Genomic DNA, 13,748 nt, shown 5'->3' on the forward strand with positions numbered 1-13,748 from the left:
TAAGTGAATTCCTCTATCACTTCCAGCTCCTTCCTTCCAATTCTCATTCTCTGAGCTTCATATTCTGCTGCTGTTTATTATCAGTCCATATTGATTGCATAGAATTTTTTCCACTGTTCTGAGGAATTCATCTAGATCTTCTTTTGTCTCCGTGACTATAGCAATATCATCTGCATAACGTAGCAGGTCTATCTTCTCCCCATTAATTTGATCCCCACTTCGGTAGTTTCTCCAACTTGGTCTACAGCTTCCCGGATGTAAGCATTGAATATGAGAGAGAGCACATCCTTGTCTTACCCCTTTTCTAATATTTGCTTCTTTTTCCTCGTGACGGTTCCTAATCACCGGCACCACGTTGTTGTTGTGATCTTCAGTCCTGAGACTGGTTTGATGCAGCTCTCCATGCTACTCTACCCTGTGCAAGCTTCTTCACCTTCCAGTACCTACAGCAGCATACATCCTTCTGAATCTGCTTGGTGTATTCATCTCTTGATCTCCCTCTACGATTTTTACCCTCCACGCTGCCCTCCGATTGTAAATTGGTGATCCCTTGATGCCTCAGAACATGTCCTACCAACCGATCCCTTCTTCTAGTCAAGTTGTGCCACAAACTTCTCTTCTCCCCAATCCTATTGAACACTTCCTCATTAGTTATATGATCTACCCATCTAATCTTCAGCATTCTTCTGTAGCATCACATTTCGAAAGCTTCTATTCTCTTCTTGTCCAAACTATTTATCGTCCATGTTTCACTTCCATACATGGCTACACTCCATACAAATACTTTCAGAAACGACTTCCTAACCCTTAAATCAATACTCGATGTTAACAAATTTCTCTTCTTCAGAAACGCTTTCCTTCCCATTGCCAGTCTACATTTCATATCCTCTCTACTTCGACCACCATCAGTTATTTTTCTCCCCAAATAGCAAAACTCCTTTACTACTTTAAGTGTCTCATTTCCTAATCTAATACCCTCAACATCGCACGACTTAATTCGACTACATTCCATTATCCTCGTTTTGCTTTTGTTGATGTTCATCTTATATCCTTCCTTCAAGACACCATCCATTCCGTTCAACTGCTCTTTCAAGTCCTTGGCTGTCTCTGACAGAATTACAATGTCATCGGCGAACCTCAAAGTTTTTATTTCTTCTCCATGGATTTTAATACCTACTCCGAATTTTTCTTTTGTTTCCTTCACTGCTTGCTCAATATACAGATTGAATAACATCGGGAAGAGGCTACAACCCTGCCTCACTCCCTTCCCAACCACTGCTTCCCTTTCATGCCCCTAAACTCATATAACTGCCATTTGGTTTCTATACAAATTGTAAATAGCCTTTCGCTCCCTATATTTTACCCCAGCCACCTTCAGAATTTGGAAGAGAGTATTTCAGTCAACATTGTCAAAAGCTTTCTCTAAGTCTACAAATGCTAGAAACGTAGGTTTGCCTTTCCTTAATCTAGCTTCTAAGATAAGCTATAGGGTCAGTATTGCCTAACGTGTTCCAATATTTCTATGGAATCCAAACTGATCTTCCCCAACGTCGGCTTCTACTAGTTTTTCCATTCGTCTGTAAAGAATTCGTGTAAGTATTTTGCAGCTGTGACTTATTAAACTGATAGTTCGGTAATTTTCCCATCTGTCAACACCTGATTTCTTTGGGATTGGAATTATTATATTCTTCTTGAAGTCTGAGGGTACTTCGCCTGTCTCATACATCTTGCTCACCAGATGGTAGAGTTTTGTCAGGACCGGCTCTCCCAAGGCCGCCACCACATTCCTATAGAAACTATCACACTGATATCTTATTACTTTATTCTACTTTTCCTCAGCGCTCTGAACATCTCTTGCCAGATAACGTTATCAAATGCCTTTTCCATGTCTAAATAGGCAATACAAGTTGGTTTATTTTTCTGTAATTGCTTTTCGATAACGAGTCTCAGTCTCGGAATCGCCTGTCTTGTTTCCAATCCCCTTCTAAAATCAAACTGATCTCCACTCCGCAAACCCTCCACCTTCTCTTCAATTCTCTTCAGAACTATTTCTATGAAAATTGTTGATGTATGTGGTATTAGGCTTAGAGTTCGGAACTGTTCACAGTTTGTAGCTGCTGCCTTCTTTGGTAAAGGAACAATGATTCATTTCTGGAAGTCCGTCGGTATCTCTCCTGTGTTATAGAAGGACCTAATAAGTTTAAGCAGCATCATTTTCATACTGTCACAAGCATTCTTAATTAGTTCGGCACGGATGTCATCAATACCCGTTGCTTTGTTGTCCCGTAGTTCTTTTACAGCTCTGTCAAATTCTTCTTGCGGGGTTTCATCTCCTTTGTCATCTTCGTCTACTTGCTCTTCTCTTCCTATTGTTGTTGTTGTTGTGGTCTTCAAACCTGAGACTGGTTTGATGCAGCTCTCCATGCTACCCTATCCTGTGCAAGCTTCTTCATCTCCCAGTACTTACTGCAACCCACATCCTTCTGAATCTGCTTAGTGAATTCATCTCTTGGTCTCCCTCTACCATTTTTACCCTCCACGCTGCCCTCCAATGTTAAATTTGTGATCCCTTGATGCCTCAGAACATGTCCTACCAACCGGTCCCTTCCTTTTCTCAAGTTGTGCCACATACTCCTTTTCTCCCCAATTCTATTCAATACTTCATCATTAGTTATGTGATGTACCTATCTAATCTTCAGCATTCTTCTGCAGCACCACATTTCGAAATCTTCTACTCTCTTCTTGTCCAAACTATTTATCGTCCATGTTTCACTTCCATACATGGCTACACTCCATACAAATACTTTCAGAAACGACTTCCTGACACTTAAATGTATACTCGATGTTAACAAATTTCTCATCTTCAGAAACGCTTTCCTTGCCATTGCCAGTCTACATTTTATATCTTCTCTACTTCGACTATCATCAGTTATTTTGCTCCCAAAATAGCAGAACTCCTTTACTACTTTAAGTGTCTCATTTCCTAATCTAATGCCCTCAGCATCACCCGACTTTATTCGACTACATTCCATTATCCTCGTTTTGCTTTTGTTGATGCTCATCATATATCCTCCTTTCAAGACACCATCCACTCAGTTCAACTGCTCTTTCAAGTTCTTTGCTGTCTCTGACAGAATTACAATGTCATCGGCGAACCTCAAAGTTTTTATTTCTTCTCCATGGATTTTAATACCTACTCCGAATTTTTCTTTTGTTTCCTTTACTGCTTGCTCAATATACAGATTAGAGATGGGCAAAACTGTTCTTTTCACAGATCGGATCAGAACTGTTCACTCCCTGAAATGAATTAGCTCTTTTTCATGACTCACCACTCATTTACAATAGAAAATAAATGGAAGGCACATTGCCCTTTAAACTTGGTTTATTCCACTACTATACCTGTATTTTGATCTTATTTGATCCTATTTTGAAGTAACACAGATAATGAGTAAGAATTTTGTATTGTTTATTGAAATTTCCACGATATGACAAAGTTTTTGATTATTGATTTGTTTTGCACTATCGTGGTTTTTTGGGTGATCGGAAAATGCTGTAACTTCAGATTTACATTAACAATATATTTGGCTACAATGTATTAAAATTTCATTAACCTCATACAAATACATCGCAAGCCATATATTTTTAAAGTGAACGTTTCCTTCCGAAGACGCCTAAAATCGCAAAATCCGTACCAGAATAAGAAAAAAACTATAAATTTGACTGTAAAACGAAAGTGCTGCATATAGCCTTACGCAGAATAAAACAAGGAAAATATTGGTATATCACATTTTGCGATACGTTTATTGGTTCGCTCGTAATTAAAGCGTAAATTCGAGTGTCCATAATAAAAATTCTATAGTAAGAGGAGTCGTCAGGAACCTAATCTAATCAGTTTAAACAAATAAAAATAAAATAAAAACAAATGATGTATACATAACATAATAATGTAATACACGTAGCGGTATTACTACGAAGAACAATATCCAGTAGAGACGAACTCCGATGCAGAGCTGCTGAGTCGAGCAGGTCGAGCCGCGAGCTGTATTACTGCGTGAGCCGAGACCGCAGAGACCAGAGTGACACCTGAGTCGCTTTGCTCAACGCTCTGGCTAGAGTCGAGACGGTGGAGTGAGCGTTGAGCGGGCGAGTTCCGAGGGTGGGGGGAGCGGTGAACTCACCCGCCCCGAGACAAATCGTCTGTTCTCTTGCGAGCAGGTTGTTGCAAGTAGTTCCTATGTTATCCGCTAGGTGGCTCTCTGTCCTGTTGCTCGCATCAACTGCCCAGAGGGCAGGACGTGCGACTGAAACGATCGCCGACAGAGTGCGATGCGAAGTCAAGCTGCGCCAGACACTGCGCGCGGCAGACGACGCACAGAGACGGCACGGCATATGTGAAACACAAAATCCAATGGGGCACTGCACAATGCAGGCAGCCAAGGTAGAAGCAGGGCAGAGGCCGGCGCTGGCTGTGTTGTGTGGCGTGCACTGTGCTGTGACCAGCAGAGGGGCCGCTGATATGCTCCGTCTCTCTCTCTCTCTCTCTCTCTCTCTCTCTCTGCCGTCGGAAACGTTTGGAGCTACCGTTCTTTTTTCTTGAATCACTGATTGTTCACTCCTTTGAAAGATTCAACTCTATGAATTAGTTCAAGAGTGCATCCCCCATCTCTAATACAGATTGAATAACATCGGGGAAAGGCTACAACCCTGTCTGTTGCTACTTCCGAGTGAGGTGTTCCGGCATATAACTCTTCTATGTCTTCTTTCCATCTCATCGCTATGTCTTCACGAAACAGCATTTTCTCCTCTTTATTTTCTATTGTTCTTGAGAGTGTTGTTTTATGTTAGTTAAAAAAATTGATTTGCTGTTCTGTAGGCTAAATCAGTTCTACCATTTTGCGTATTTTCTTCCACTTCCCTGCACATTTCTTCAAGAAAATTTTCGTTTGCTTTCGTAGCTTCTCTATTAACTAAATCCCTGAGTCCTCTGTATTCAACTTTTCCTTGTTCATCAAATGGTTCAAATAGCTCTGAGCACTATGGGACTTAACTGCTGTGGTCATCAGTCCCCTATAACTTAGAACTACTTAAACCTAACTAACCTACGGATATCACACACATCCGTTCCCGAGGCAGGATCGAACCTGCCACAGTAGCGGTCGCGCGGTTCCAGATTGTAGCGCCTTTAACTGCTCGGCCACTCTGGCCGGCCCTTGTTCATCAGTTGCATTTTTGTATAATCTCCTGTCTTCTATAAGCTTAATAATATCTGCTGTAATCGATTTACTCTTGTTTTTGGGTTCACTTCTTCCAACTATCTTTTCTGCTGCTTCGTATACACCAGACTTAATTTGATCCCAGTCTTCATGTGCTTCTCCATGTTGAAAATTTTTGCTAGATTGTCTGTTTCATGAGCACAGCACTTTGCCAGTCCCTCAGTTTTCAATTTTTCTAGTTCCCATTTAAGTTTTACTGGCTTCTTCTTCTCTACTAATAAAGTAGAAATGTCCAAAATCTGCGACGTTTTTAACCCAGCTGCAAATCTCAAAACTACGAAAAAGTGTTCAAACTGAAACAAAATTCAAATCCGAGTTTGGAACTGTAAATTAAAGAACTCCCTACCACACACTTCGCAAAACTGGTATCATTTAACTATAGCAGTTCATTTTCAAATATGACAAAGATTGTCTCACTACTCTGTCAGAACTGCTGATCTTAACATAGATATCACCACAAATACAAAATTTACAGTAGATCTACAATAACAAACAATATAAAATCTTCTTATTCCAACATCAAATAACACACAGACATGCTGCCTTCAATTCCACGGTGCATCGTTTCATATTTATACTAAGGTCACAGCACGGTTTCCGGACGAAACCAGACCCAACTAAATTTACTGCATACGACAATGGCTGTAGCCCTAACTTATTCAACAACAATCTGCACGAGGAAAAAAGAAGACCGTGCCTTACCTTTGCGTCCCCTCTTCGGCAACAACCACAACTAAAACTAACTGGTGTACTACCACATATACAGGAAAGTCATCCAATAAATTAGCCAAAACTCTAATCTCGCAACTTCTAAAACTTAATTGCATGTTAGTGTTGCCGTAATTTACATCTTGTTCAACAGAAAGTATAAAACAGAGTTATTTAGTGATAGTAATTTTTTGTACTACGGCTTGTATTGACTGTATCGAATTGTATATTAGTGAGTCAGACAGAGCAATAATAAGTACACTGACTGAATATGAACACAGAGATTACACAAGTCAGACTACAGTTTTGTTGGACATTGAATAGAAGAAAGGTCTACTGAGAACTTTTGCATACAGCCCATCACATTCATCTGTACAAACTTGTAGTACAATGGAATCCTCATGAACCATACTTTGCTTTTGCTCACAATCGTTAATAATAATATTCATACGACTTATACACTTCAATATTGTCTGTTTTCGTTAGCTCCTATTTGATACTATACATCTTGCAAACTGTAATTTAACATTGTGATTTGACATGATTAGTCGTATAATGTGATTGATGGGCACTCGATTTGACACTCCTCTCCTATGTGTGTGTTACTGTTCTTTGCTGCCCTACACCGTATTGTCTCTTGTGAACTGTCAGTAGGTGGTGGTGGTGGTGGTTAGTGTTTAACGCCCCGTCGACAACGAGGTCATTAGAGACGGAGCGCAAGCTCGGGTTAGGGAAGGATTGGGAAGGAAATCGGCCGTGCCCTTTCAAACGAACCATTCCGGCATTTGCCCGAAACGATTTAGGGAAATCACGGAAAACCTAAATCAGGATGGCTGGAGACAAGAACTCTCAGTAGATACCGGCACTATGTCCGAATAAGCAGGAAGTCGTTTCGAAATAAATAATTGCCAATAGAACAAATACGTAGTTTTTTTCAAGCATAAATACGTAATTCTTCTATCAAGAAGTGACATAAAAATCCGTAAATACAATATTACTTTTGTTAGCTAAAACATGGTTTAAATGGCTCTGAGCACTACGGGACGTTTAGTCATGGTCATCAGTCCCCTAGAACTTAGAACTACTTAAACCCAACTAACCTAAGGACAGCACACAACACCCATTTTGTTAGCTCCTTTTTTTCTTTGCTTATACGCATGTATAGACATAAGAATATGTCTGGAATTGCTAAGTCGGTAACTGTTGTAGTTGTTAATCACAGCGAATTACTGAACATAATGTGAATTCGCTGCCATTTTTATACGTATGGCACATTTTCCAAGCTAACTTATTATCTTTCCGTTACTTTACATTTACACCACTGTGTTACTGTTCTGTGATGGCAATTTAGTGTGCTTATTTTGTACAGTTAACACTTGATAATAGTGTAAAAAGATATGGAACGAGAGAAAAGTTTAAATAAAGTTTAAATAAATACTGCTTAATTACGAAAGTACTGCAATCATTTCACAAATTTATCACTGGGGAACCACCTGTGAAGGATATGTATGTCATAGATTCGTGCTGAGAAACGTATCCCTCTTAAAAAAATGTAAATATTGCACGTAGGGCGAAAGAAATGCCTTAAATGGAATGGATATATTGCGTTACCAGATAGAGTGCTCAGATTTACATCTTCCCTTAGAAGGAAACAAGAATTATCCTTCGTGTACCCATATACATGTAACAGCGAAAATACCACGACGAATGTAGTCGGCTCTTTCCCTTAGGCTGCTCAAAACCTGGCTATAAAATGTATGGAAACAGATCTGTAATACCTTTCTTAGAGCGAAGATGTAACCCTAATTTTATGGAAGCTGATACTAAAGTGTAGTAATAGTAAACTGACTTCACTGAATGTGATCGATTTCCACTTCTAGGAGGCGATGACACAATAGATATTATCACACAGTTCAAGAGCTGCGGATTTAGTTGGATGTACCACTGTCTAGTTTGCGGGCACAATCCCAGCTCTAGCGACAGTGGAAACATCTTGTCTCTAGAGTCTTGTACCTCAAAGAAGCAAGGGAGAAGATGTTCTTAAAGGTGGCTGGTATCCTCTCCCTTCATCACAGATGCACACGTCGATAAATACGGTTCTTTATTTACATGAGCTCTTACTTAAATGGAATTTAATCCATCTTCTGTGGTACAAGTTCATCAGTAGTAGGAACTCTTGCAGACAGTGTAGATAATCTTGCTATTACAAAGTTTAGTCTCACTGCTAGTCTTCCAAAATCACTAATCTGATCGCTATCCACTGTCGTAACCTCTTAAGAACTCAGCCCACCCTGCGAGTGATTGACAGACCCCAAACTGGAGGGATGAGTAAGTCAGTAGGGCTCTCTGGGCAGCCGCAGTGGCCAAAATGCTTGCTGTCGAGAGGGTGTTCGCGCCATGTTGCTTGTAGGTTGTCTGTGGACACTCTCGGGATAGGTGCATTTGATCCAGAGCCTACTAATCGATCTTTGCTTAATCTTTGCCGACTGGTGTGCTGGCGACAGCTTACGTCAGCACATTGTCTAAGGAAATTCTCTGTATCAAGTAAAACTCCATCAAGAAAACAGCTGTGGGTGGGTAGCAATTAGAACGCTATAAAGGTGTGTGTACTTTTGTATAATTTAATGCAGCGTTGATAAGTATAGGGAGCCTATAATGCTTTCTTCTTTTAATTTAATATTAATCAATAGTTCTACTTTATCAGTAAACTCTTCCGGGCTAAGTTGCCGTGGTCGATCTGTAGAACTTCTTCTCCCTGACGTTTCGTTCTCAACTACGGAGAACATCTTCCGAGGTGAGTCGACGACTGGCTGCTAGGAGCTGGGGCCGCCGCTTATATAGAGATCGTAGGGGGCGCCACCACACGTCACATGGCGTCGATGTGCAGCTATCTCTGGCTATCGTCTGTTCTCTCGATTGCAGGCAATCGATTGTCACGTGATTGATGCAACGTCGACCGCCATATCTTATCCAATTTTAATCCTTCTTCTTTACGATTAAAATTGTATTGATGTTTGTGGATTTCAATTGCCTCTCTATACATACGTGTATAATAGTGCGACGTCCTCGCTAGCACGGTTGTTTCACCAAATTTTATGTCGTGATCTCCATCCTTAAAAACATGTTCCGCTACTGCCGATTTGTCGATATGTCCCAAGCGACAGTTTCTTTTGTGCTCCGTCAACCGTGTATTGATGCTTCTTTTGGTAGTTCCTATGTAAACCCTGCCGCAACTACAGGGAATTTTATATACCCCTGGGGTGGCTAGGGGGTGACGAGCATCTTTTGTTGATCTTAGGCATTCACTAATTTTCTTAGTAGGTCTAAAAATGGTCTCTACCTGAAACTTGGCTAGTACTTTTCCAATGCGATCCGTGATATTATGGATGAACGGAAGAAATACTTTTCCAGCTGATGGTTGTTGCTGTCTCCTATTTTTAGGCATTTTTCTATTTGGATGAAGTGCTCGATTAATCTCGTTTTTTGTATAACCATTTTTCGCAAAGGCCATTCGTAAATGATTTAATTCTTCTTGTAAGTAGCCTGGTTCACAAATATTATTGGCCCTATCCACTAGTGTTTTTATGACCCCCCTCTTTTGCCTAGGGTGGTGGTTTGAGTTCTTATGGAGGTAGCGATCGGTATGTGTACCTTTCCTGTAGACCTTATGGCCTAAGGTCCCATCCGCCCGTTTGATAACTGATACATCCAAGAAGTTAAGTTGTCCATTCTTCTCCTTCTCCATAGTAAATTTAATCTTTGGGTTGATGCTATTTAAGTGTACCAGAAAATCATTCAAGTCTTCTTCCTCATGATTCCATATTACAAAGGTATCATCCACATACCGATACCACTTCGAGGGGCTTTTTTTGGCCGACTGCAATGCTTGATGTTCAAAATATTCCATGAATAAATTCGCTATTGCGGGACTTAGGGGACTTTCCATGGCTACCCCATCGATCTGTTCATAAAATTCACCATTATACTGAAAATAGGTTGAGGATAGACAGTGTTGGAACAAGGCTACTATATCAGTAGGGAACATATTGGCTATATGGGAGAGAGCTTCATCAACTGGAACCATCGTGAACAAAGACACTATATCAAAACTGACAAGTATGTCATTAGGACCGACAGTAATTTCCCTCAATTTCTCAATGAAGTGTAGAGAGTTTTTAATATGACTCTCAGTTTTGCCTATGTGAGGTTGTAACAAAGAGGCAAGGTGTCTGGCTAGTCCTTGGGTAGGAGCTCCAATTGCGCTGACTATTGGTCTCAAAGGAACATCAGGTTTATGTACCTTTGGTAATCCATATAATCTCGGAGGATAAGCCTCCGTTTCACAAAGATACTTTTTAACTTCTTTAGGAATTGAAGACTGTTTTATCAGACGCTTGGTGGCATTCAGCACATTCGTTGTGGGATCCTTTTTCAACTTCTTGTATGTGCTGGGTTCCAGGAGATCACTGATCTTCTTGTGATAATCCTCAGTATTCATTAAAACAGTAACATTTCCCTTGTCAGCGGCAACTACAATAACATTCTTGTCTGCATTGATCTCCCGCAATGCCTTCCTTTCCACTTGAGACAGATTGCTGCTGGGTGGCTTAGCTTTGCGTAATATCCTGGAGGTTTCCATTCTAATTTCATCAGCAGAATATGATGGTAACTGACGAATTCCTGCCTCTATATTAGCAATAATGTCCTCCACAGGAATCTTGGATGGAGTTATTGCAAAATTCCCTCCTTTAGACAGAACAGAAAGTTCTTCCTTAGATAATTCTTTTTCCGATAAATTAATAACCGTTTGGGAATTGTTTGGAATCGCTGTTTCCTGTCGACCCTCTTGTAGACGATCAAACTTGTCCTTCTGCCTATTGGAAGACACTTCTGCACTAATCTCCATAGATCTAAATGTTAAACTGTCCACTTTGTTCCAATGACAAAACTGCATAGTATTGCTAATAAGTAAATGAAGATTTAGCAGTTGGCCATCACATACCGCCAGTCCTCGTCGTGTGTGATGTATCCGCTCACGTAGTAATGCCAGTTCCATACGAGAATAAATACGGTTAGCTTGTGGCGAATGAAACATTCTTCTCACTTTTAAAAACTTGGGAACTATACCGGTATCACGACAGCGTAGCAGAAAAGTGAGTGAGCAAAGTTGTTGACCTTTCTTCTTGCGTAGGTTCTCCAGTCGTCGTACCCTAGTTGACATTTCCTCCCCGTAGAGGCGTCGAATCATTCCATGTAGGCTTTCACGGCCGGCGTCTTTATCAGTAAACTCTTCCGGGCTAAGTTGCCGTGGTCGATCTGTAGAACTTCTTCTCCCTGACGTTTCGTTCTCAACTACGGAGAACATCTTCCGAGGTGAGTCGACGACTGGCTGCTAGGAGCTGGGGCCGCCGCTTATATAGAGATCGTAGGGGGCGCCACCACACGTCACATGGCGTCGATGTGCAGCTATCTCTGGCTATCGTCTGTTCTCTCGATTGCAGGCAATCGATTGTCACGTGATTGATGCAACGTCGACCGCCATGTCTTATCCAATTTTAATCCTTCTTCTTTACGATTAAAATTGTATTGATGTTTGTGGATTTCAATTGCCTCTCTATACATACGTGTATAATAGTGCGACGTCCTCGCTAGCACGCTTGTTTCACCAAATTTTATGTCGTGATCTCCATCCTTAAAAACATGTTCCGCTACTGCCGATTTGTCGATATGTCCCAAGCGACAGTTTCTTTTGTGCTCCGTCAACCGTGTATTGATGCTTCTTTTGGTAGATTCTATCTCTCTTGACAATTTTGTTATTGTATCATCTAACACAATTATACAAAATAACTGAGATAATGCACTTACAGACTGTTTTTCTGCTTTACTCATCCTGTGCATTACCACAACTGTACTCCAGCAGATGTGTTCTGTGACAATTCAACTTTCCTACCGTATTAATTACATATCTGTAGCACTGCGTCTCGTAGTCCGCACAGATGGTTTCAGAAAATGTGAATGTATATCAGTTTTATCAATGAACTCTCCAACAGCAAACAGCCGTTGTACCTTCTGCCCACTGAAAAGTCTGTACGGTAGTGCACCATCTATGATTGCACGTATTCTTCATTGAACAGAAAATATGGATACACTGTAATCACTTGAAAGTTCAGAGTTCCAATTCATGCTGGGTCAAATCTAGAATACACCGTGAGAATAATGTGGATCCCACAATGTCGAACAATGCTGTCAATATTGCGTTGGTTACCAATCCTAAGCATGGTCCAGTTAAAATACTGTAAACAACCAGATTCAAAAATGATGATGTAGTCGAGATAACGAATTTACTACGGTACGATTTGAAGGGTTTTGCAGTCGCCTGGCGTATGGAATCTACGTATCACTTTTCTTTGGCGACCAGACCCATGTGGCGCACTACTGCCGTCTATTAATGGCCGCCGGAGGAGTCACTGATAGCAGACGTCGCAGGATATTGACCTTCCAGTTGAATGACAGACATGTAGCCACCATAACGTGGTGGAAACATTCAACAAATCATTGTGAATGATGACTATACTATTTTCCTCCTTAATCACAAATTCCGCTGTTATGTGCCGATGTTTTGACATCTGTCACACACTGTCTTGATTGACTATTATTAACAGTTAAAGTTTGGCCAGAATATGGAGCATTATCATTTGTTTCACGTCCTGAAACTGTGTGATTAATGCAACAGGTTTCGTGCTCGGAACTTCTTTACTGTCCAGTTGTGCAAGCCTTACCTGGACTCAATCTCTAATGAGTTTCTGACAAATGAGTGTGTGTGTGTGTGTGTGTGTGTGTGATGGCGCTTACGGGCGCTCAACGTCGAAGTCATCAGTGCCCTGGCACACATTAAAAGAAATGAATGTGGACAGACTTAGCAAAACCGAAGCACACACGCAAAGAAAGCAGGAAAGGAATGAAAATGCTACATAAGAAAGTAAAACGTAAGGAAAACGAAAGTGCAGCAGCAAGAATGCCTCTAAAATCTTTGTAAGAACATTTGACAAGTCACACCACATTCAATTGAGTGTTTCCTAAAAGAGACGGCAGATCCGCTGGCAAGTCAGCCGCGGCCCGCTGGTCAGAATGTAAAACGGAATCCAATAGTTGTTTCTGACAAAACGCGATACTTAAGCACTGCTGCATTGCAGTATCTCATGAGTCATAGCACAAAGGTTCGATTACACGCTACTTACACAGTGATACAGTAAAGACGAGACACTATCTAATGAAAATATCTGAACACCTGTTATTCGATATTAATAGGAGGTGTGTCCAAACTTAGCCTTTACGACGAACTCAGCTGAGCATACATTCAGTGAAGTGTCCAAATTCTGCGGAGGAATGCTAACTATTCTTTCTCAGCTACCTCGCCCACAGGTCGTCCACTGGGTTCAGGTCGACACATTGGATAGGGAACTCCATTTCAGAAACATTATTGTCGACAAACTAGTACGATTGGGAGCAGGACACAGGAGCTGCTGGAGTGGAAGGCTGAGAAACAAATTGAGGATAGAATATAAATTTTAATTTATTGCGCAAGAAAAGTCATGCAAGGTACTCGTAACAATATATTGACATATAATGTGTTCAATTTAAATATACATCAGCTGATTTAACAGGAATCATCAACACGTTATCTAACGTCAAGCAATCTGCAAATATGAGATTTAAACCTTTCCCAAAATTGTAATGCTTGTAAAATGTTGCTACGAAACACAGAAA

Source organism: Schistocerca serialis, chromosome 4, assembly GCF_023864345.2.
Source record: "Schistocerca serialis cubense isolate TAMUIC-IGC-003099 chromosome 4, iqSchSeri2.2, whole genome shotgun sequence".
Taxonomy (NCBI): domain Eukaryota; kingdom Metazoa; phylum Arthropoda; class Insecta; order Orthoptera; family Acrididae; genus Schistocerca; species Schistocerca serialis.